The sequence below is a fragment of the Saccopteryx leptura genome, chromosome 6 (genome assembly GCF_036850995.1).
Source record: "Saccopteryx leptura isolate mSacLep1 chromosome 6, mSacLep1_pri_phased_curated, whole genome shotgun sequence".
Classification (NCBI taxonomy): Eukaryota; Metazoa; Chordata; class Mammalia; order Chiroptera; family Emballonuridae; genus Saccopteryx; species Saccopteryx leptura.
The window spans coordinates 103699369-103722013 of NC_089508.1; the positions used below are offsets into that span (position 1 = coordinate 103699369).

The 22645-nt window shown below is 36.2% G+C and overlaps 1 protein-coding gene and 1 pseudogene across 4 annotated transcripts in view; both read left to right on the forward strand.

Annotated features, from left to right (window-relative positions):
* Window positions 1–8352, forward strand: part of AKAP6 (A-kinase anchoring protein 6) — a 495640-nt gene extending 487288 nt beyond the window's left edge. For all 4 annotated transcript variants that reach the window (XM_066344191.1, XM_066344194.1, XM_066344192.1 and 1 more), the window contains exon 14: window positions 1725–8352. The gene's annotated coding sequence lies outside the window, so the exon portion shown is untranslated. The remainder of the gene's footprint in view (window positions 1–1724) is intronic.
* Window positions 1209–17806, forward strand: LOC136377143 (U3 small nucleolar RNA-associated protein NOL7 pseudogene; annotated as a pseudogene).
* Window positions 17807–22645: the final 4839 nt, after the last annotated feature.

Below are 22645 nucleotides of genomic sequence, written 5' to 3' on the forward strand. Positions count from 1 at the left end.
GATAAATAACGAAGATTTTATTGGACATCACCCACCACACACACACACACACACACACACACACACACAGCCCATCTGTGCTTCAGCCATTTGGCCTGCCCTTTCCAAGTGGGCCAAGTTGGAAGAATTGATTATCCAGAGAGAACTTACAGATTTGCCTTATCTAAAGATTCCTGACTCAGTGGCCAGATTTCAGATGAGTCATGTCCTCAGCATTTGAACAATGCACTGTGCTCTTTGCACAGTGTAATGCTTGAGTTACTGCATTATTTTACTAAACCAAATTGCATTCCATCTGTTCCTGCCTGTCTCTCCCTGTTCTTAAACTTGCTTTCTCTCCCCAACTTCCTGTGACTCCAGCCAAACCACATTAGCTGAAGATTTTCTTGCTCTTAAGCAGATTGTAAGGTTGTTGAGAAAGAGCAAGACAGAGAGTGAGAATGTTTAGTTCTTTTTTTTTTTTTGTATTTTTCTGAAGCTGGAAACGGGGAGAGACAGTCAGACAGACTCCCGCATGCGCCCGACCGGGATCCACCCGGCACGCCCACCAGGGGTGCCGTTCTGCCCACCAGGGGGCAATGCTCTGCCCCTCCGGGGCATCGCTCTGCCGCGACCAGAGCCACTCTAGCGCCTGGGGCAGAGGCCAAGGAGCCATCCCCAGCTCCTGGGCTATCTTTGCTCCAATGGAGCCTTGGCTGCGGGAGGGGAAGAGAGAGACAGAGAGGAAGAAGGTGGGGGGTGGAGAAGCAAATGGGCGCTTCTCCTATGTGCCCTGGCCGGGAATCGAACCCGGGTCCCCCACACACCAGGCCGATGCTCTACCGCTGAGCCAACCGGCCAGGGCCGAGAATGTTTAGTTCTAAAAGGACAATAAAGCATCTGACATCACAATTCAGAACTCAACTTAAACCCAGACACTCAAGAAGCCTGCTTGAGAGTTGGTCAGAGTACCTTAAAAATTGCATCCTGCATTGCCTAGACCTGGAATTTAGTTGTTCCTTACATTCCACAGGTAGCTTTCAGCCACTTAAAAATAGGCAGAACCAACTGAGTTTGGAAAAAATGTGTGTTCAATCCATCAGATGTACAGAAATAATTAATAATTCTCATTTGCACATTGCTGTCTGTTCCCTAAAATAAATGCATGTATATTTGAACTAGATGCCCTAGTTAAATCCCATTGTAGGCAAGGGGTTGGGGTTGTCACAATGTTACGAGTATTTCAGCACGTGATAGTAGTGGAATTGTTCAGTTCCACTGTCACACATAGAGTCTCACTGGAGGAAGCACTAAACCGGAGGGCCTCCGCTCCCAGTCTGTGAGTGACTGGTGACACTTTGCTGACCTACTTGGCATTGGCAGCCTCACATTTTCATAGTGAGCTGAGGCTATCTTGAGTGTTTGAAACGGAGTTCACAAGGAAAAGAGAAGATGAGATCCAGAGGAAAAGTCAAACTTGATCATTTTCCTTGTTTTCTTTAAAACCCTGTTTCTTTAAGCAACTCAATGTATTTTTCACCTTGATTCCAAAACATTTTTGTCAGTAATGTGAACCTCAGGCTATTGAAATCACTTTATATTACATGTATCCTTTTATTTCAGAACACCAACACGTAGTCCCAAAATGGCAGCCTTCGATGGTTCCTCGAAGGTCTGGGTTTTACAAATGAAACAGACATTTCTGAAACGTTTTTTCTTTCTTGTCACTTCTTTGTTTCTTGTAGATAAGTCTTCGCTGCAACTCAGGGGTGGCCTCATACTCCCACCCGGGCTGGTCTCTGTTCCATCGTGTCACTGCCGTTTGTTACACTGACCTCTCCAGAGATGACTCCCCTTCCCAATGCGGTTTGTCCACATAAGCCTCGTGATCTGGATCTGTGCACTGGTTCTCTTTAGGTGACTGTCTCTGAAGTTCAGCAAAGCTGCTTGTTCGCCCATGGATTCCTGTCCTGAGCTACCTCTACCAACCCTGCCTCTCCAGCGAGACCTTTCTGTTTGCTTCCTCCCCTCCCCACCTGCTCTCTCAAGCACTGCAGCGCACCAAATGGATGGCCCATTAAATCCCCTGTCTGGAATGAGCCCCTGCCAGTACTTGACCAATTTCATGTTTCAATATGAAATTTTTGTAATGGTATGATGCCTCTGTTTATTGAAAGAATTTTTACCAAAAAGGGCACTGTTTAGATTGCAGCAGAGAGAAGAAACACTGGTCTTTCAAAATTAAGCAACTTTTAAAAGCACCATTTTATTTATTTTATTTAAAAAATAATAATCTATGCAGCACTTCAAGAAAAAACTATCTGGTGTTGTATACTATAAACTGGTGACATTCTATTAAATCATGTATGACATTTTTGGGTTTTTTTTATGCTTCTTGAGGTGGTAATGAGAAAACGTTTTTTTAAAAAAAGTGTGCCTTGCTGTATTTCTTATACCATTTATTAAAAAGCTGCTTTCATGGTAAAATGAGGTTGATTTGAAAGGAGGAAATAGCAAGGTTAAGATGTGTGAATAATTTCTGTATATATGTATAACCAACTACAAACGTTGATGTATAATGACAGTATAAAATGCTTTCATGTTCGTGATGTCTAGTGATGTGGAAAATATAAGCCTTAAATTCATTAGATTGCATGGTAATTAAAATTGGCATAATAAACATAGCTTATTAGGGGAAAAGGAAAATTAGTGATCTCTTCTACCTGTGTTCTTTACCAAATTATTGCATCTGGTTCTGGAAGAAATATTACATATAGCAGCTTCTAATATGTGTATATTGTATAAAAGACTTAAAATTACTTACACATGAAGCCGTCACAATTTTCAAAATCTTTCTGATCACTATAAAGATCTTGGAACACAAATGATTTAATGCTAATTCCCCATAGCCAGTAAAAATACATCCTAGATTTTTTACTTCTACTTATCATGAATGGTTTTAATGTTGAATTTCAGGATGCCTAGTACATCTTCTATTTATTTTGTATAATTATTTTGAATGTGTTTGATAGAAACACGGTAGAAATGCATAGAAAATTTAACTATTATTTTGATTTAGATTTCAAGTGTATTTATTTTGTATAAAACAAGTTAGCTAAAAAAATATTCCATTTGGTTTTTACTGCTCTTGTTAAATGCAGTTTCTAATTTTATTCTAATGCCTACTAAAGTGCCTGACACAGTAGGTATTCAATAAAAATTTATTGAATTAAAATATTGAATTAGGTAAAATGGATGGCATTTATCTTTTTGTTTTGAGAGACCTACACTAAAATGTGAACAACTTAGAAAAACCACACATAATATATAATCAATCTATAAAAAATTTCAAGAAGAAATAATGTTGTGGATTCATATAGTCACAGAAATGACAATCATTTATTCAGCAGTTAACTAACACCTATATTTATCTGCAAGACACTGTTCTAGTAGCAGAGAGTGTAGTGGTCACTGAAGGAAGGCCTTGGCCTCAGGAGGCCTAACTACATTACAGGTAAAGAAAGCACACACATGGGATGCAGTAGTTGTCTTGGAGGTGAGGAGGAGAGCAAAGTGGTGAAAGAAGTTCGAAGACAGAAGAAGCAATGAGGGACAAGGAGGAAGGAAAGGGATAGAAGAGAGCAGATAGGTAGACAGAAAATTAGTGAAGCTTATTGCAAGGGTTCTAGGATAAAAGGTAAGTTGAGAGACTTAATCGAGGGTGTTTTAAAAAGTGAAATTGGAGCTTTTGTATGGGATATGCTAGGTAGTAAGGAAATTTTATCAGGTTTTTCTTTTTCACCTGATATTATTTATCATTAGAACTCTATTAGTAGCACACCAAGAACATTTTTTTAAAAATACTAGTTTATGATTTTACCATTTTAGTAACTATTTGTATTATTATGCCCCTTCTAATCTTTTCCATACATTTTTTCCCCTGGCTGAGAGGAGGGGAGACAGTGAGGCAGATTCCTGAATATACTCCAACCAGGGTCCAACCAGCAACCTCGTTTAGGGCCAATGCTCAAGTACCAAGCTATTTTTAGTGCTTGTGGTTGACATGCTCTGACCAACTGAGTTATTCTCAGCTCCTGGGGCCATGCTCAAACCAATGGAACCACTGGCTGCAGGAGAGGAAGGGAGAGAGAAGAGGTGGGAAGAAGCAGATAGTCGCTTTTCCTGTGTGCCCTGACTGGGAATCAAACCCAGGATGTCCATATGCTGGGCTGACACTCTATCCATTTAGCCACCGGCCAGGGCCTTTTCCATACATATTTCTAAACTGGTGAATCATTCTAAGCTTTTGAATAATAGTAATTTGTTCACAAAGGATTTTAGGCAGACATTTAGTTGCAGTGTTCAAGATGATTATAGAGGACTATATTAGAGATGAATATCTTCTTAGGAAGTAGATGTAAAAGATAAGCTAGTTTTGAGAGTATAACAGAAATAACAGGGATAGTGGCCTGGGAGGAAAGTGTAAAAACAGTCCTAGCGTCTTTGAAATACCTAAGAGCATTCTGGATCTCTGTTGAAGTATGTCATCATTTTATATACAAATTCTATATAAAAATTGAGACAACCTCAGTTTTTCTTGGGTATTAACTATTGCCAAGTCTATATCTATTGATAAGACAGTCAAAGAACCAACAGACCATGATGTTCTATTTACCTGTGATATGCTCATTGAAGACCTTGAAGTATTGAAAATTTTTGTTTATTAATAATCTATTTGGTGTTAACACCGAGTTTGTAAAATGGCTTTCATGTCTATTGTACGTGCTTTTTTAGGTTGGAAGGGATGAAAATAGCCTCAATCTCTTGCTCTATGTAGGTGCTACCTCCTTAGTTACACTTGAATATGGTCACACAAACTGCCTGCGCACTTCCAGTGACAACAGGGGTTTATTACCAGTTAAGACAAGCTGTCCCTACATTAGACATGTCTCTCTGTTAGAAAGCTATTTCTTGGGTTGCTAAAATTGTCACAGTGCCCCCTTTTCCACCTTTAATTTTGCTCACTGGTCCTAATTCTTTCCTGATAAGCTGCTCAGAGAATGTCTACCCCTTCTTTTTCATGGTAACCCGGAAGATAATTGAGACCAGATACTCATCCTCTCCCAGCTGCTTTGAGTTCTGTTCTTTAATTCCCTCAACAGCACTTCATATGTCATAATTGTCAGATCCATTTCAACCTGACTGAATATAAACAGACAGAATCCTTGAAATTGAGGGACTGTCTTCATCAACATACATGTAGAAAAATATCTAAACATTAAATGGTAAGTTTTCTCTAGAGATATATTAAGATATATGTTTATTCTATTATTGTAAAATTCAATAAATAAACAAATAAGCAAATAAATAAGAATCCATCACTTCCTTCAGTAGCCTATCCCAGTGCTGGAGGCATCTTGAGTGTTTACCTTACATCAAATCCAAACCTAACCTGTTTCCACAAAAAGCAAGGTCCCCTCTTCCATTTATTCATTTATTCAGACATTCAACAAACATTCATTGAGTGGCTACTTGTGCAAGGCACTGTGTTTGGCATCAGAGATACAAAGGCAACTAAAAAGTGGCCTCTGCCTACAAAGGTTTACAGTATTTCTTATGAAAGTGCCTTTCATGTCCTTGAATAGAGTGATTTCTTCAAATTAAATGATGACCCATTAATTTTGTTTCCTATCTAGCTTCTCTACGTTTTTAAAAAATCTAGTGAGCAAAATAGTATGTAAAATTATGTGGATCTAGAAGCAGCAAAGTGTTTTTTGTATTTGAAAGTTTTAATTACAGAAAAAATATATTTCAGATTTCTGGTCACTGAATAAAGATTCATTTTATGCAACAACAGAATAGCCTAAATTCAGGGCTTTTGAGAAGCTAAGTTTGATGATTTTGTTGTGTTTGGTTTGTTCAGCATAGGTTTTTACTCATTCTATAATTCCTGGACATAAAGTAGATGGAAATAACAAAACAAGCTGAAATGATTTAGCTATTTCTTACAAGTCAAACTATTTAATTTCCAAGTGAAATTGGTATTACTTTAGAATTGTAACAAATACCTTATTTCAAATACTATAATTTTATATTTCAAATTTTTCTAACTTGAACCAACTAAATTTGCAACTGTCTTTTTTGCCATATATATTTTCCCAATTTTTATTTTGAATAATTTCAGACCTATATAAAAGCCAAATAGGTAGTAGAATGATATTTGCGTGCTCATCAGTTAGATTCATTTACTGTCACTTTTACCACATTTGCTTTTTCTCTCCACTCACACACAAGCACACACAGTGCACACACATGCACACACTTTTTTTGTGCAATTGAACCATTAGAAATTAAATTGCAAATCATAACACTTCATCTGTAAATCAGTATATATCACCTACAAAAAAGGATATTATTCCATCCACAATACCATCCTCATGCCCAAGAAGTGTAACATTGATACAATAACATTTAATAATCCATATTCAAATTTCTTCAAATACCCTAATACTGTCTTTTAACAGTTGTTTTTAATCTATGGTTCAAACAAAGATTACAGATTGTTTTTAGATTTTGTCTTATTATTCTTGAACAGTTTCACTGCATTTTTTTTTCTTTGATCCTTTATAACTGACATTTCTGAAGGTTCCAGGCCAGTTTCATAGAATGACCCACAATCTGGGTGTGTCCAGTTGTATTCTCATCATTCAACTCAGGGTAAACTTTTTTTTCAAGTATAGCACATAGGTTATGTGGTATTCAATAGCTACTCTTTAATGGAGAATGAATGAGTCGTTGACATTCTTGATGTGTGCTGAAATTCACAACTCCTCTTATAGCTCGTGCTTCATTAGTCTTAGGCAGATCAACAAACTGTAGTTGGTAAGTCAAATCTGGCCCACTGCTTATTTTGGGGGAGCTCTGAGCCAAGAATGGTTTCTATGTTTTTAAATGCTTGAAAACATCAAAAGAATATTTCATGATATCTAAAAATTATATAATATTCAGTGTCCATGAATAAAGTTTTATTGGAACATAGCCAAACTTATTTGTTTACATATTGTCTATGGCTGCTTTACACTATAACTGCAGGGTTAACTAGTTGTGACAGAGACTATATAGCCTATAAACCCAAAATATTTCCACTTGGCCCATGATAAAAAAAGTTTTCTCATCTCTGATTTATGGTATTCTAAATTGACACCATTTCCTTAAAAGTAGATAGATTTCTATTTGCAAATTCAATGTAACATATTAGCACTTGAATAGTTATCTTTTTCTTTCTATATTTTGAGTGGGTAATTTCTGTTTCATGTTACCTTAGTAAAATAAAGTATACTTTGTTTCATAAACCTAAAGATTGTTCTACATCCACAGTTGTTTAAGGATTTAAATTTAGTTTACTTGATACAGCATGGCTTTGATTGATTTTGAGAGTTAATCAATTATAGACTAAGTCATTTGTCCAATCAAAACCATCAGGAAAATTGACAACAGACTAAACTCACTTTAATTCACCATTAAACTCAAATCCTTTCTCTGAATGTTTTTCTAAAGCAGTCCAAGAAAATTTAAATCCAGGTCATTTCAGAATTTGTTTTTTATTTAATGTATTTTTTAAGCCAAACAAAAGTAAAACCTTGATCAAGGATTGTTTACAATACACTTTCATTTCTCAGGTGTTAGTCACAAGTAATCTGAATTTATAAAGGAAATAAGTATTCTTCACAGACTTTGTTGTGGCCAAAGGTAGACCCTCTTATTGAATAGAAGATGTTCAAAAGGTAATAGGCTTCTACATTTTTCCATAATTTATCTTTGACAGCATGACCACCTCCTACTGCCACACGCTTAGACAGGGTCACTCAAGGGAGGTGTTTAGTAGCTACTTCCACCTCTTTAAAAAGCAACTACGTACCTTCTGTGTAACAATGCCTATTAATCTGACACTTCATGCATTTTCATTTTCATAGTAAAATAACAAAATGATGTGTGGAAGTCATTCACATAATGTTAAGTTCTCTGAAGCAGAGGCATTTTGTCAATGCCTTGAGATCACTCTGGTCCTTGGTTATTGAGCCCTCACCAAAGCCGACAGTATGCAAAGATTATTTGTACTTGTGTACTGAAGTAAAGCAGGGCATAAAAAGTTGCATAAAGCAACTTTTCTGTCTCTTTTCTGTTTGAACACACACAACTTGGAAGATGTCCATGTGTGAGGCACTTCCAGGCTATTGCCAAGCATTAGAGCAATTTCCAATGAGAAAAGATTCTACCCCCTTTTCTCCCACTCACAGAGAGGATCTTAGTGCAACTGAATGGAGTGACATTATTCTATGAATAACTCTGAAGCTAATCTAATTCATACTTAAACCAAAAATATATATATGCCTGAATATCATAATATACTTTATTATTAGCTACAAATCCCATGTGACATAGTATTTTAGAAACACTGAAATTGAGGCTAGTGATCTTGATTGAATTGAGGTGCCCCCAAACCTAGGAAAGATCTTCCAAAGAACAAGAGAATCAACAACACTGTGCGTGGATGTACAGCCCCAGATGGTCCATGACCATGAAGAATTAGATCTTTCTGGTGAGTACATTCTTCGGAAGAAACAGTAAATTCAAGGGAAGCAAAGGTAAAGTGCAACAAAACTTGTCCTCAAATTTACACTAGAGAAATGGCTCATTCTGAAGGTTTGGCCCAGGTCACTTTACCCCTTGTTAACTACAGAAACATAAGATACGGAACATCAAGATTTTCTAGATGTATGCAGAACCGTTTTGTGTCTCTATCCTGGGCTGCCCTGTTCATCAACTTTTTAGACCGTGGCATTGCCCTTTCCCATTTCTGCATTTATTTATGGGGAATTTGGACTAGAATCACCAGATGTGAAACTTGGTATTTTTTCCATACCATCAAGACATATAGTAATAGATTTATTAATAAGAACAATTTAACAAGAAATGACACTAAAATTATTAAAACATTTCTTTGTCCTCACACTTAACCTGCCATTTAAAAATATCCCAACTCTCTATAAACAAATGAGCCATTATAGGCATAAAACAAATATTATTCAGCAAAATTTACTCAAGGACTGAAATGATTGAAGGCATTAGGAGCATAAAAACACATCCGATCCTCTTTAAACTCCAATATTCTCTCACCACTGGTTTATAAAAAATACTCTAAAGTTTATAGAATGAGTCTGGTTCTATTAGGTAATCAAAGTATATACTTACACTGTCAGCAATTCAAAACAAATAATTCCCTCTGTATGTGCATGTTTGCTTGCTTGGAAATAAATTTCATTTATTTTAGTGTCTTCTTATATAAAAATCCACATGGCTGAAATTTATCTTGTCATTAAAATAGTGTGAAAATCAAATCAGTCTTCATATTGGTGCTCTTATCCCTGTCTATCTCAAATGACTGATGATGCTTACATCAAGATTTTGAAAATGAGAACTTAACTGTTCAGGAAACATTCTTTTTTCACATGGACACAATTTGCCTCTTTTCTAAATAGTTTTTATAAGTATTTTAAGTTTGGGCTTATTCTCTTACGAAAGATGTCTTTCCATGTAAAGTATATAAAAAAATATTTTTAGAAAGTAAAATTTCTAATTATTTACAGGTTTAGAGGCATTTTCTATAGGAATGAAATAATATATAATGGGTAATTTTTTCTTTTTTATTTAGATAATTAAATTTAACAGAGTGACTGATTTAAAAAAAAAAAAGAGTACATAGGTTTCAATAAATATGTCTATAGCATTTGAACTGTTGATTATGTTGTGTAAACACCACCCAAAGTCAGATCATTTTCCATCACTGTATATTTGTCCCTCATTAATTCCCTCCCCCACATCTCCCTCCTCCTAACCATCTCCCCCTGGCAACCACTTCACTTTTATCGATGTCCATGAGTCTCTTATTTGTATACCACCTGTAAGTGAAACCATATAGTTCTTAGCTTTTTCTGATTTCCTGTTTTTCTCAGTATAATGTTCTCAAGGTCCATCCATGTCATAAATGGCAACAGGTCATTATTTCTTATGGCTAGGTAGTATTCCACTGTATATATGCAATTATTTTTTAAGTGAAAACAAACTCTCATTGATTCAAAATGACTGAACACCAAAATATTCTTGTTCACCTAAGAGTCTCATTATTTAAGTCACCTGTGACTTAATGGGAACTCAAATTTTTTAAACAAAATTTATTTTTTGATGATATGGCCTCAATCTAATAATTACCAATTATTGTTTAGTAATGAGTGAGTTATAGAAAATCTGGCTAAATCAGTAAAAAAAATGGATATTATTTTTTAATCAGTATAAATTAAAATGAACCATTATTACTTCAGTGCTAAGTACTATGCTAAGACTTTGCATACACATTTTTTTTTCTTGTGACAGAGACAGAGAGAGGGATAGGGGACAGACAGGAAAGGAGAGAGATAAGAAGCATCAATTCTTCGTTGCAGCACCTTAGTTGTTCATTGACCGCTTTCTCATATGTGCCTTGAGGGGGGGGGCCTTGCCGAGTACCCCTTGCTCAAACCAGATGAGCTCGTGCTAAAGCTGGCGACCTTGGGGTTTTGAACCTGGGTCCTCTGCGTCCCAGTCCGACGCTCGGTCCACTGCGGCATCACCTGGTCAGGCCATGCACAATTTAATTGTATTCTTACAATGCTCTATGATTGGTGATACCCATTTCACAATAAGGAAATTGAGGACTGGAGAGGTAGGCTAGTTATCATTTGTTTCCTTTTCATAAAAGCAGAGTATGGGGGAATAATAGCTTTTTAGAAAGTCATTTTCCATTGAGATAAATAAGGATTATTTTAATGTTCACTTAACATATGTTGCTACATTTCCTGTCTGTACATTTCCTGTTTTCACGCCAAAACTGGAGAAAGGACTTTCAGTTTTAAATGTATTTCTTATAAAAATTCTATTGGAAAAAATGATAGCTACATTAGCACTTGAAAAAGGCCAAAGAAAATTATATACTGTATATAATTATGCCTCATTATGACCTCTGCACATTTTCCAGAGAAGTTAGGTATTAAAAACACATAACAGGAACACCTTAAAGGTCAGAGTCTGATGAAAGAAAAACGCAATTGTTAATTATGAAAGACAAGATTAATGTTCTAGTAGGAACGTACTTTTTTGGGTATTTTTAAAACTTATTTTTGATAGCACCATCCAGTACTCATTTGAAAGATAGTATATAAAGCTCAAAGCCTGGGCAGAATGGCTCTGTGGATAAAGCATCAATCTGGTGCACTAGAGGTTGCGGGTTCAACCCCGCATCAGGTCACATATGAGAAGTAATCAATGAGTGCACAACTAAATGGCACAACTAAATGAAACAGTGAGTTGATGCTTCTCTCTCTTCCTCCCTCCCAATTCTTTCCTCTTTCTTTCTCTATCATGCAATGGGGAAACAAATTTTTAAGCTTTAAAAATTCCTAACCATGGGACATTCCAAGAAAAAGCAAAACTCTATATTAGTAACAAAATATAAAATGGCAGACATGCATAGTATATGAGGGCAACATTTTCTAACAACTACATATGCATATTATTATTCTTATTCACAAATCAATTTCTATGATATATTTATTTTTCTTTTAAATTTATAGTTTACATTTAATATTATTTTGTATTAATTTTAGATGTACAGCATAGTGATTAGACAACCATACACTTAACAAAGTGGTCTGCCCGATACTTCAAGTAACCTGCTGGCACTATACATAGTTATTGCAATGTTATTGACTATATTCCTTATGCTGTACTTTACATCCCTGTAACTTTTTTTTTTTTTTTCTTTCTGAAGCTGGAAACGGAGAGAGACAGTCAGACAGACTCCCGCATGCGCCCGACCGGGAACCACCCGGCACGCCCACCAGGGGCGAAGCTCTGCCGCGACCAGAGCCACTCTAGCGCCTGGGGCAGAGGCCAAGGAGCCATCCCCAGCGCCTGGGCCATCTTTGCTCCAATGGAGCCTTGGCTGCGGGAGGGAAAGAGAGAGACAGAGAGGAAGGAGGGGGTGGGGGGATGGAGAAGCAGATGGGCGCTTCTCCTATGTGCCCTGGCCGGGAATCGAAACCGGGTCCCCCGCACGCCAGGCCGACGCTCTACCGCTGAGCCAACCGGCCAGGGCTCCCTGTAACTATTTTGTGGCTACCAATCTGTACTTCTCAATCCCTTCACCTTTCTCACCCAGCTCTCAAATCCCCCTCCCCTCTGTCAACCATCAGTCTGTTTCTGTATTAATTAGGAACATACATCTTTATCATTACATTTTGCTTGAGAAATACTTTAAAATATGCAGTTTCCCTATCATCTATTTTGTTTCATATCTGAGAGAAGTGGTAGAGAGAGACAATTCTTTACAGTACAAGTAGAAATTAATTTTGATTTAATAAAATAAAAATGTGGGCTTTTCTATGATCCCTAGCATTCTTCCTATGATTTCTGTTCACGTAGGTCTTTTCTCTGCAAAGGTATTCCAGCTTAAAGAGTAGATACTGAGAGCTCAGTTTGCAACAAAAATTTATCTCAAAAATTTTTTTGTCTTTAAGAGATGCGTTCTGAAATAGTAGAGTCATGGATCCTATGTTTTGAGTTTTAACCTGACAACACATCTAACTATAAACAGTTAAAAATAACAAAAGTGGGAACTGATTTTAAACTTTTTATTAGGAAACAACTTCAGATTTACAAAATATTGCAAAAATAAAAATAACACATTTTAACTAGGCTCACCTATTGTCAATATCTTAGCTTATTTTATTTATCATTTTCTATCTACCCATTTATCTATATAGTTTTATTTTTCCCTGAACTATTCGAAGACAAGTTGCACCATGACTTTTTATCCCTAAATATTTCATTGTATTTTTTCTAATAGGGATATAGGTATATTCTCTTACAAAACCATAGTATAGTAATCAACTTCTTAAATTTACACTGATAATATATATAATCCACTTTCACACTCCAATTTTGTCAATGTTTTCAATAATATCCCTGATGGCATTTTTTTCCTTCTTCAGTGCACAATTTGGATGTTGAATTTGTCATATCGCTTTAGCTTCCTTTAAACTCAAAACATTCCTCCAGCCTTTTTCTCTTTTTATGATATTGATAATTTTGAAGAATGGATTCTTCCTTTTACAAGTAGATTATTCCTCACTTTGTGTTTGATCTTTCTTCATGATTAGATGCAGATTTTGCACTCTCAGAAGGAATACTGTGTAGGTGATGTTCTGTCCTTTTTAGAGTGCCATATCTTGAGGTAAATAGTATCTATCTGTCCTTCACTAGTAATGTTAATTTTGATCATTTTGTGGAGAAACACTTTAATACCATGCAAATACCCTGCCCCTTCTCAAATAATAATTCTTACCTAATCCAATCCATACCAAGATGCTGCAAAATTATGGTTTTCTAACTGTACCATTCCCTCCATGTTTATCAGTTGGTCCCTGGTATTCTACCTTAAGTAAGATCTTTCTCTTCTCCCCTATTTTTTATCTATTTGTCAGAGGTATGAATTCATCTTTTTTCCTATTACTTTTTATTTATTACTGTACATTACTTATTTTAAAATTTTTTATTGATTGATTTTAGAGAAAGAGAGAGAGACAGGAACATCAATCTATTCCTGTAAGTGCCCTGACCGGGGATCAGACTGTCAGCCCTTGTGCTCAGGCTGACACTCTATCAACTGAGCTATTTGGCCAGGGCATGTACTTTAATTATTTTATTATTAAGTGAGAGGTGGGGAGGCAGAGAGACAGACTCCTGTATGCACCCCGACCGGGATCCACCGGCAAGCTCCCCTATGGGGCGATGCTCTATCTGCAGCCACTGCTCCATTGCTTGGCAACTGAGCTATTTCAGCACAGGAGGCAAGGCTATGGTGCCATCCTCAGTGCCCGGGGCCAACTTGCTCAATGAGCTATGGCTGCAGGAGGTGGGGAGAGAGAAAGAGAGAAAGGGGGGGGATGGAGAAGTAGATGATCACTTCTCCTGTGTGCCTAGACCAGGAATTGAACCCAGGACTTCTACACACTGGGCTGAAACTCTACCACTGAGCCAACCAGCCAGAGCCATACTTTAATTATTTTAGTGCTCAAATTGTCCCAGATTTGGCTAGTGAGAGTCTCTTCAATTTAGTTCTTATATATTTTTTGAGTTATTTTTTTTAGTTTGATTTAGAAAATTAACTTTAACTTTGATCAATAAAAGTACATAGGTTTTTAGGTGAACATTTCTATAGCACTTGAATTGTTGATTATGTTGTATACTCATCACCCAAAGTCAAATCATTTTCTGTCATCTTATTATATTTGTCTCTCTTTACACCCTTCCCTCCACCTCCTCCCCTTACCCCATTTACTCAAATCTTATATCTTTAATATATCTATTAATCAATCCCTTACTTTGTGGTATGACAGAGAGTTTCAGACTTATTTTGTACCTACCTGCCTCAATCCTTGAATCAGTCATTTCCCTGCAGAGCATTGGTTCTTTTTAGTAGGAATTGGCATGAAAGGCCAAGATCTGAGTGCTAAGTGTGCTTGCGGCTACTGGGGTCTTTGCTTCTTGAGTCAACCCTGTCTGCCAACAAAGCTAGAAAATACATGAATGTGTTCATCTTTATTATATGCGACTTAAGTGTCTGTTTGTTGCCGATAGCTTATTGGTTGCTTGTGTAACTGTACTAGCCAATGGGGTGAAGTTGCCACAGCTGAACGCAAATTGAGCAGGTCAGGGGGAAGGTGAACATTTGTTTGCATTGGCAATCATCTGCTTTTGAAACAATTTAAGGCTGAACGCAAATTGAGCATGTCAGGGGGAAGGTGAACATTTGTTTGCATTGGCAATCATCTGTTTTACATAAAAACTACGTCTTAACGTAATTTCTTTTAAGAATGCCTCCTAGAAAATACAGCACTGAAGAGGAGAGAAAAGGAGCTAAAGCTGCATAAAAACGGCTTTCTCGACAAAAAGAAACCACTGAGCAGAGAAAGACAAGGCTTGCTTCAGTCACAGAGCAAATGCGTCTTTCTCGGCAAAATGAGACTGATGAGCATAGAGAAACAAGGCTTGCCTCAGATGCAAGACAAAAAAGCCTGTCTCGACAAAATGAGTCCCTTGAACAAAGGCAGGAGAGAAATGCAAAAAAACGACAGAGTAATGCTGACTGAAACGCAAAAAGGATTAAAACAGTTTCAAACGGAGAAACTTTAATTTTTGAGCATTCCTCTGGTGACATGAATATTAAATGTGAACACTGTCAGTCCTTAAACTTCAAGTTAGAAACTAATCGATTTGACCCTGGCAAGAAAGGATTTTCTCAATGTTGCAAGTACGGAAACATTGTAGTTCCACTAATTGAGAATTATCCACCACTCGAATAAATTATTGACTAATCAGCATCCAAATAGCAAACAGTACATGGATAGCATTCTATCCATTAATAGTTCATTTGCTTTTGCGTCCATGGGAAACAAACCAATTGACTTGCCTGGACCAGGACTTTATTGCTTTCAACTTCATGGTCAAGTTTACCATCAAACTGGAACTTTGCATTCTTCTGATGGGAAAAGAAAGTTTGCTCAACTATACATACTTGATCCCTCAGAAGCCAGTTCCGCACGTTTAGAATGGAATAAAAGAGTTCCCGAGACCTTACTTAATGAAATGGGGGAATTATTTCAAGACATTAACCCATTTGCTACTGCATATAAAATGATGCATGAAGTTGAAAAAAAGTTGGCCTCTAATGCTATAGCAAGCAATGAGCCAGCAATCAGCATTGCCATGACCATTGTCTGTGATCGTAACTTAGATCAAAGGTGGTATAATATCCAGCAAGCCAATGAAGTGGCTGTCATAGTTGAAAACACTGATGGAGAGCCACCACATGAGCGAGATTTAATAATTTACCCAAAGGCTCAACCTGGACAAACTGAATTAAAGTGAATCAGCACATGGGATCCAAATCTTGACCCAATGATTATGCTGTTAAGAAATCTTAACACCAGAAGGGGTCTTTGCAATGGTACAAGACTAGAGGTTCTCCAATTGAAAAATAATGTCATAATAGCTAAGTCTTTGACTGGCTCCTCTAAAGGTGAAATACATGTCATTCCAAGAATTGATTTGGCTCCATCTCAAACAGAGTTGCCGTTTCAATTGAGACGTAGACAATTTCCTGTAAAACTTGCCTTTTCTATGACCATCAATAAGTCTCAGGGCCAAACGCTTAAGCGTGTTGGCATTTTTTTACCTGAGCCTGCATTTGGACATGGTCAACTTTATGTTGCCTGTTCAAGTGTTTGTGAAAGAACGGACGTAAAATTAAAAATAATTGATGGTCTTCTGCAAGGCAAGCTTAAAAATGATGGAAAGATCTACACAAGAAATGTTGTGTACAAAGAGATCTTTGACATGTGAATTAACATTTTATTATTTAAATCACCTTTATTTATTGAGCTAGTGGTGGCTCTTAAGAAATGTACCGCCAGTGGTTTCCTTCATTGCACTCTACTTTAAGCAATTAAGCAAGTAGAAGGGGGAAACCCCGTGGGGCACTAAGCAAAGGGGCATCCTCGCTGCCTGCCCTGGGTAATTCAGTTTGAATTAGCAGACACCTTTGCACAAATCATTTTAATTACAATTTATAATATCTAGAACAGCGGTCATTTCGTATGACCGCCGGGCTTTCTACTACACATATGTCCACATACATACAATTAATATATTTATATAGCAGATAGGCATATTCATACACACATACATAAATACATTATGTGTATATATGTATGTGTACACGAAAACATATACACACACATATACTTGTTTTAGAATCAAGAGTTCACACCAGTTTTTCCAAATTCAGCTCAAACCACAAGATTCTTGCTTTCAGTGGGGCCTCTGAGCCTGCTGGGAGCGATTGAAACTGGTGTTGCTCGCTCTTTGTGTCGCTGGCTCTTTACATCACTCTCGGAGTGTGTGCTGTTGCTTCCGGGTCAGAGGTCAGACGGTCCAGCGTGATGTGGGGTAGGGTGCAGCTCCAGATGCGCCGGTCCCACGCCCCTCAGAGCAGGAGGTGGAGCACGACCCGTTGGTTGGGCAGCCCAGCAGTGGCGCAGCCGCCAAACCCATGGAGGAGAAGACAGGGACAACGAATTTGACCATGAAGCCCCTGAAGAATTGACTTTCGCCAGCGCCCAGGCCAAAGCAATAGAAGAGGAGCGGCGGGTTCGGGAGACGGTGCGCAGGGATAAATCACTGCTGAAGGAACAGAAGAAGCAACACAACACGAGGAGCTGATCATCAAACAAAAGAAAACTCCTTCCAGACACAGTTCTAGAGAAGTTAACTACAGCGTCACAAACATAAAGAAATCATGAGGAAAGTTAAAAGAAGTTTATTTACAGAAGAAAACTGAAGAATGTGAAAAAGGAAGTGACTCCAAGAAAGCTAAAGAAAAAGTACAGCCTATCGCAAGAATAAGAGCTACTTGGCTGTAAGGCTGAAAGATCAAGATCTGAGAGATTCAAGGCAAGAAGCCACCCAAACCTTCATACAGAATTCTCTATATGGTCCAAGAACCATTAGAACTACTGTAAATAATTTCCTGTCTCTTGACAATAAGAGATTACCAGTGAAAAAGGCTGCAACTCAGGTTTTGAATAATGGTTGAGGAACCCAGAAGAAACAAAATACCAAGAGATTTAAAAGACAGTGGATGCTCAGAAAGCTTAAAACTTCCAAAAAGTAAATCAAAGCTAAATGAAGAATGAGAACTTTGTATGTATGAGACTTATGAATAGTTAAAATTAATTTGTCTTTTAAAAACTCCAATAAACCACTTATAAATTAAAAAATATATATACCACAAGATTCTTCCTTGACTTCCCTGATTCTATTTATATTTCCCTTTTTCCACCATAAGAACCCTAAATACCAGCAACAGCAAGCAACACATTAACTCATTTCCTGAATAATATAATACATTTAAAACAGTTTCAGAATTGCTTCAGAACCATTATAATAAATCTGCTAAAAAGAGTTCAGGATTCATTTGCAATTTCCTCATTCCCACCCTGTTCAAGATTGTAGGGGTGTGGTCAAATACTTTTTCAAAGTTTAAAATTAGTTTTTTACCAAGCTATTGGCTCCTTTCTCCTCCTCTCCCCTCCCTACCTCCTTCCCTTCCTCTTTGATTTTCCTGGAGCACTTTATCCCGATTCATCTGTCTCTTCATTATACTCCATGCCAACAGCAGACAACTTCTAGGTATAAAATTATGCTTAAATATCTGCTGTCATCAAAAACTTTCTCTTAAGACTGTTGCCTCTGTACACTGCACAAGACTCCCAGCTGGAGGGGCCGGTACAATGAAATCCACCCAACATTCTGCTGGCCAAGTCATGACAGCATACAAGTGAAAATACATCTACCCGGAGCAAGGGCCAGATTTTCCTAATTTTGAGGAAAGCACCTACAGTCTAAAAGCAGCCTTTCCTCAGTCCTTCTTTCCAGTCATGCTATCATTGTATCTATCCATTATACACCAAGTGCATATATATTTTTGAGTTAGTGTTTTGTTTTCTTCACAAATATACCCAAAAATGGAATTGCTGGATCACATGGTAGTTCTATTTTTTTATTTTTTGGGTGAACTTTCATTTAATTTTCTATAGCAGCTGTACCAATGGACATTCTCACCAACAATGGACATGAGTTCCCTTTTATCCACATCCTCGTCAGCACTTATTATTTCTAGTTTATATGCATTGTATATATGCACTCATAAGAGTTTCGTATGTACTTTAGTATTTCTGTGGTATCAGCTGTAACACCTTTTTCATTTATTTTGAGTCTCTTTTTTTCTTCAGTAAATTTAGGTCAATTTTGTTTATCTTTTCAAAGAACTGACTCTTTTAATGATCTTTTCTATTGTCTTTTTGGTCTCTATTTTGTTTATTTCTGCTCTAATCTTTGTTATTGCCTTCCTTTCACTAAACCTGAGCTTCACTTTTATTTCTAGTTCCTGAGATGTAAAGCTGGATTGCTTATTTAAGACTTTTCTTCTTAACTATGCATTCATTGCTATGAATTTCCCTTTTAGAATTGCTTTTGCTGCATTCCATAAATTTTTATATGTTACATTTCCATTTCAATTTGTCTCCTGGTATTTTTTATTTCTTTTTTGATTTCTTGTATAATTCATTGGTTATTCAGGAGTATGTTTTTAATCTTTACATATTTGTAAAATTTTCTGTAATTTTCATGTAATTAATGGCTAATTTTATACCACTGTGGTCAGAAAAGATACTTGATATGATTTCAACCTTCTTTAATTTATTCAGACTTGTTTTGTGTGCTAATATATGATTTATTTTAGAAAATGTTTTATGTATGCTTGAGAAGAATGCATTTTATTTTGCTTTGGATGTGGTGCTTTATAGATATCTGTTAAGTCCATCTGGTCTGAAGTATCATTTTAAGGTCAATAGTGTCTTACTGATTTTTTTGTCTGGATATAAATGTAAATAGGGTATTAAATTCCCTAGTATTATTGTAATACTATCTATCTCTCCCTTTAGATTTGTTAATATTTACTTTATATATTTAGGTGCTCCTATGTTAGGTACACAAATATTTACACATTACATATTCTTGTTGGTTGATTGATTCCTTTATTAAATAACTCCCTTCTTTGTCTCTTATTACAGTTTTTGTTTTAATGTCTATTTTGTCTGACATAGCTACTTCAGCATTCCTGAGTTTCATTTACATATAGCTAGGTCTATTTTGGTTTTTTAATCCATTTAGCCATTCTGTGTCTTTTGAATGGAGAATTTAGTCCTTTTACATTTAAAGTAATTATTGATAGGCATGAGCTTATTGCCATTTTGTATTGTTTTCTGGCTGTTTTTATAGTTCCTCTATTTCTTTTTGTTGTTATTACTCTCTTTCTTTGTGATTTGGTGACTTTCTCTAATAATATACTTATATTCTTTTCTCTTTATGTTTTATACATTAATACAGGCTTTTACTTTGTGGTTTCATTAGACTTACATATAACAAGCTATATCTATAATAGTCTATTATAAGTTGATAACTACTTAAGTTTGATCCATTATAAGACTCAGCATTATTCCTCTTTCCTCATGTTTTAATGTTTTTGCTATTACAATTTACAATTTGTAATTCATGTATCCCTTAACTAATTATTGTAAGCATAGTTGTTTTTACTACATGCTTTTGACTTTTAACCTTCATACAAACTTTATAAGTGATCAATCATCTATCTTTACTATATATTTACCTTTACAATGAGATTTAGTTTTTCATGTGTTCTTATTGCTAATTAGTACCCTTTCTTTTCAGCTTAAAGAGTCCCTTTAACATTTGTAGAGGAGATTACTACCTTCTTTAGCTTTTTTTTTGTCTGGATAACTCCTTATCTCCCCTTAATGTCTGAATAACTTCACCTGGTACAGTATTCTTGGTTAGAAGCTTTTCTTTTTCAGCACTTCGAATGTATTTTGCCACTCCCTTCAGACCTACAAAGTTTCTGCTGAAAAACTTTCTGATTGTCTTATGAAGTTCCCTTTTATGCAACAAGTTGTTTTTCTCTTAATATTCTCTCCTTGTCTTTAACCTTTGAAATCTTAGTTATAATGTGTCTTGATGTAGGCTTATTTGGGTTCCTCTTATTTGGAAACCCCTGGGCTTCCTGCATCTGGATGTTTGTTTTCTTCCTCAGATTAGGGTATGTTCTACCATAATTTCTTCAAATAAAAAGAAAAGTTAATTTCAAAAATACCTGAACCTGTTCAAAATGATAATAAAGTGTTTTTAAAAGAGAAATATTTTAAATCTTTTAAAGAAAAATGTTTTTAGAGTTATTTCTTACAATAAACTTAGATGAAAACTTAAAGAATTTTGAAAATGAGTGATTAGAGGATCCCTTCAATAACTCCTTCTAAGTATCAATACTTTCAGCCAGGCTTTTGACAGGAGATGTATAATAGACAATTCAAAATTGAGATTACTGTTCAATTCCACTCAAAGATAATCCATATTTTTGATTGAAAAGAAGATCTGATGGTTAGATGACAAGGATGTTGTTTCTTTGTAAAATAAAAGAACTTTTCTAATATTTTTATCTCAATGAAGAATCACTTTACCTGTGTAGAACAATGAGCCAAGTGAGCAGTCTCAAACAGATCAAGGGCAATTCTCACAAAGCAATTCAGTGTCTGCACAAACTGATGGAAATGGCAAAACTCTATGCCATCAGGCAAAAAGAGCATGACTATCTGAAAAGATTGTGAAGATAAGAGGTACCAAAGGTTTCTGTTGGCCACAAAAGATCCTTAACATGATGCCTATAGAATGTTCAATTTTGAGATCAGCTGCAAACTAAGGTTTAATCAGGTAAATCATAAATTGTGACCCTAAGAAACTAAATATGGCAATCAGTTAAGAAGACTAGTTTAATGTTATCGATTTAGAAGTCAAAGTGTGCCTGCCAAAATTGATCATTTTGGTTTTAGTAGAATTAATATTTAGTAGTTTTCCTGCCATAAGTTAGTCGATAGGTTTTTTTGCCAAAGCCACTTCTCTGACCATCTAGGAAGACATGTCATCAACACATGAGAGGCTCTTGTCTGCTGTGGCTAGGTCATTTAAAGACAACCAGTTTGTTCAGTTATAAAATTAAAAGGAGGTCACAGGATCCAGCCCTCCTTTTAATTTTAAACTGATTTTAATTTTAAACTAGTCTTCTTAACTGATTGCCATATTAATTTTTTGCCATTTAAAATAGACATTTCATCTTTCAAAAAGAAGGCAATTCGTAACCATGTTAATTTCTGCTATATTGTCCAGTAGTAATGACTCAGAGAGATCTATGTTGAGATCATACACTTAGGCTTCTTTATGGATTCAATGACCAAAGAAAAACCAGTAAATTTCATGAAAAGTCTTAAAACACTCTTAACTGACTGAAAGCAGTTTATCTTCAGAAATAGATGCTGCATGTTGATTTCTTATCTCTCTTTTAATTTTCCAAACATATTTTCCCAATCTATCCTCATTCCTCATTTTCTATATTATCTTGCATTATACTTACGTTAACATGTGTTTTATAGCCTAAGTTAGCTTTCTGTTTTATTGGATCAAACAAATCTTTCATTTCATAAATATATGAGTAATCTAATGTTTGCTAAATAAGAGAATAAGTTAATAGTAGGTAAACAAATAAATGGATGAATATTTTCTACTTGGTTATTGTTGTGGACCGTAAATGGCAAAAAGTCTTTGTAGATTCGAGGCATAGCAAAAGGCTAAGTTCTCCCCACTCCACCTCCATATTGGCTATGATGCTGAGTATTTGCACCCACTTCACTTGCTTCCTTAACTTGCTGGAAACAATTTTCATGCCCTTCCTCTTACTCTTCATTTGTTCAGATGTTGGTTGATTTCGCTTATGCATGGTATGGGGATTCCTGTTTATGCCTTGGGAGAGTTCCTGTTTTAGCCTCAGATGTGTAACTTTGTATCAAGGACTTCCTTGATTTGCATATGGCTATATAATAAAGCA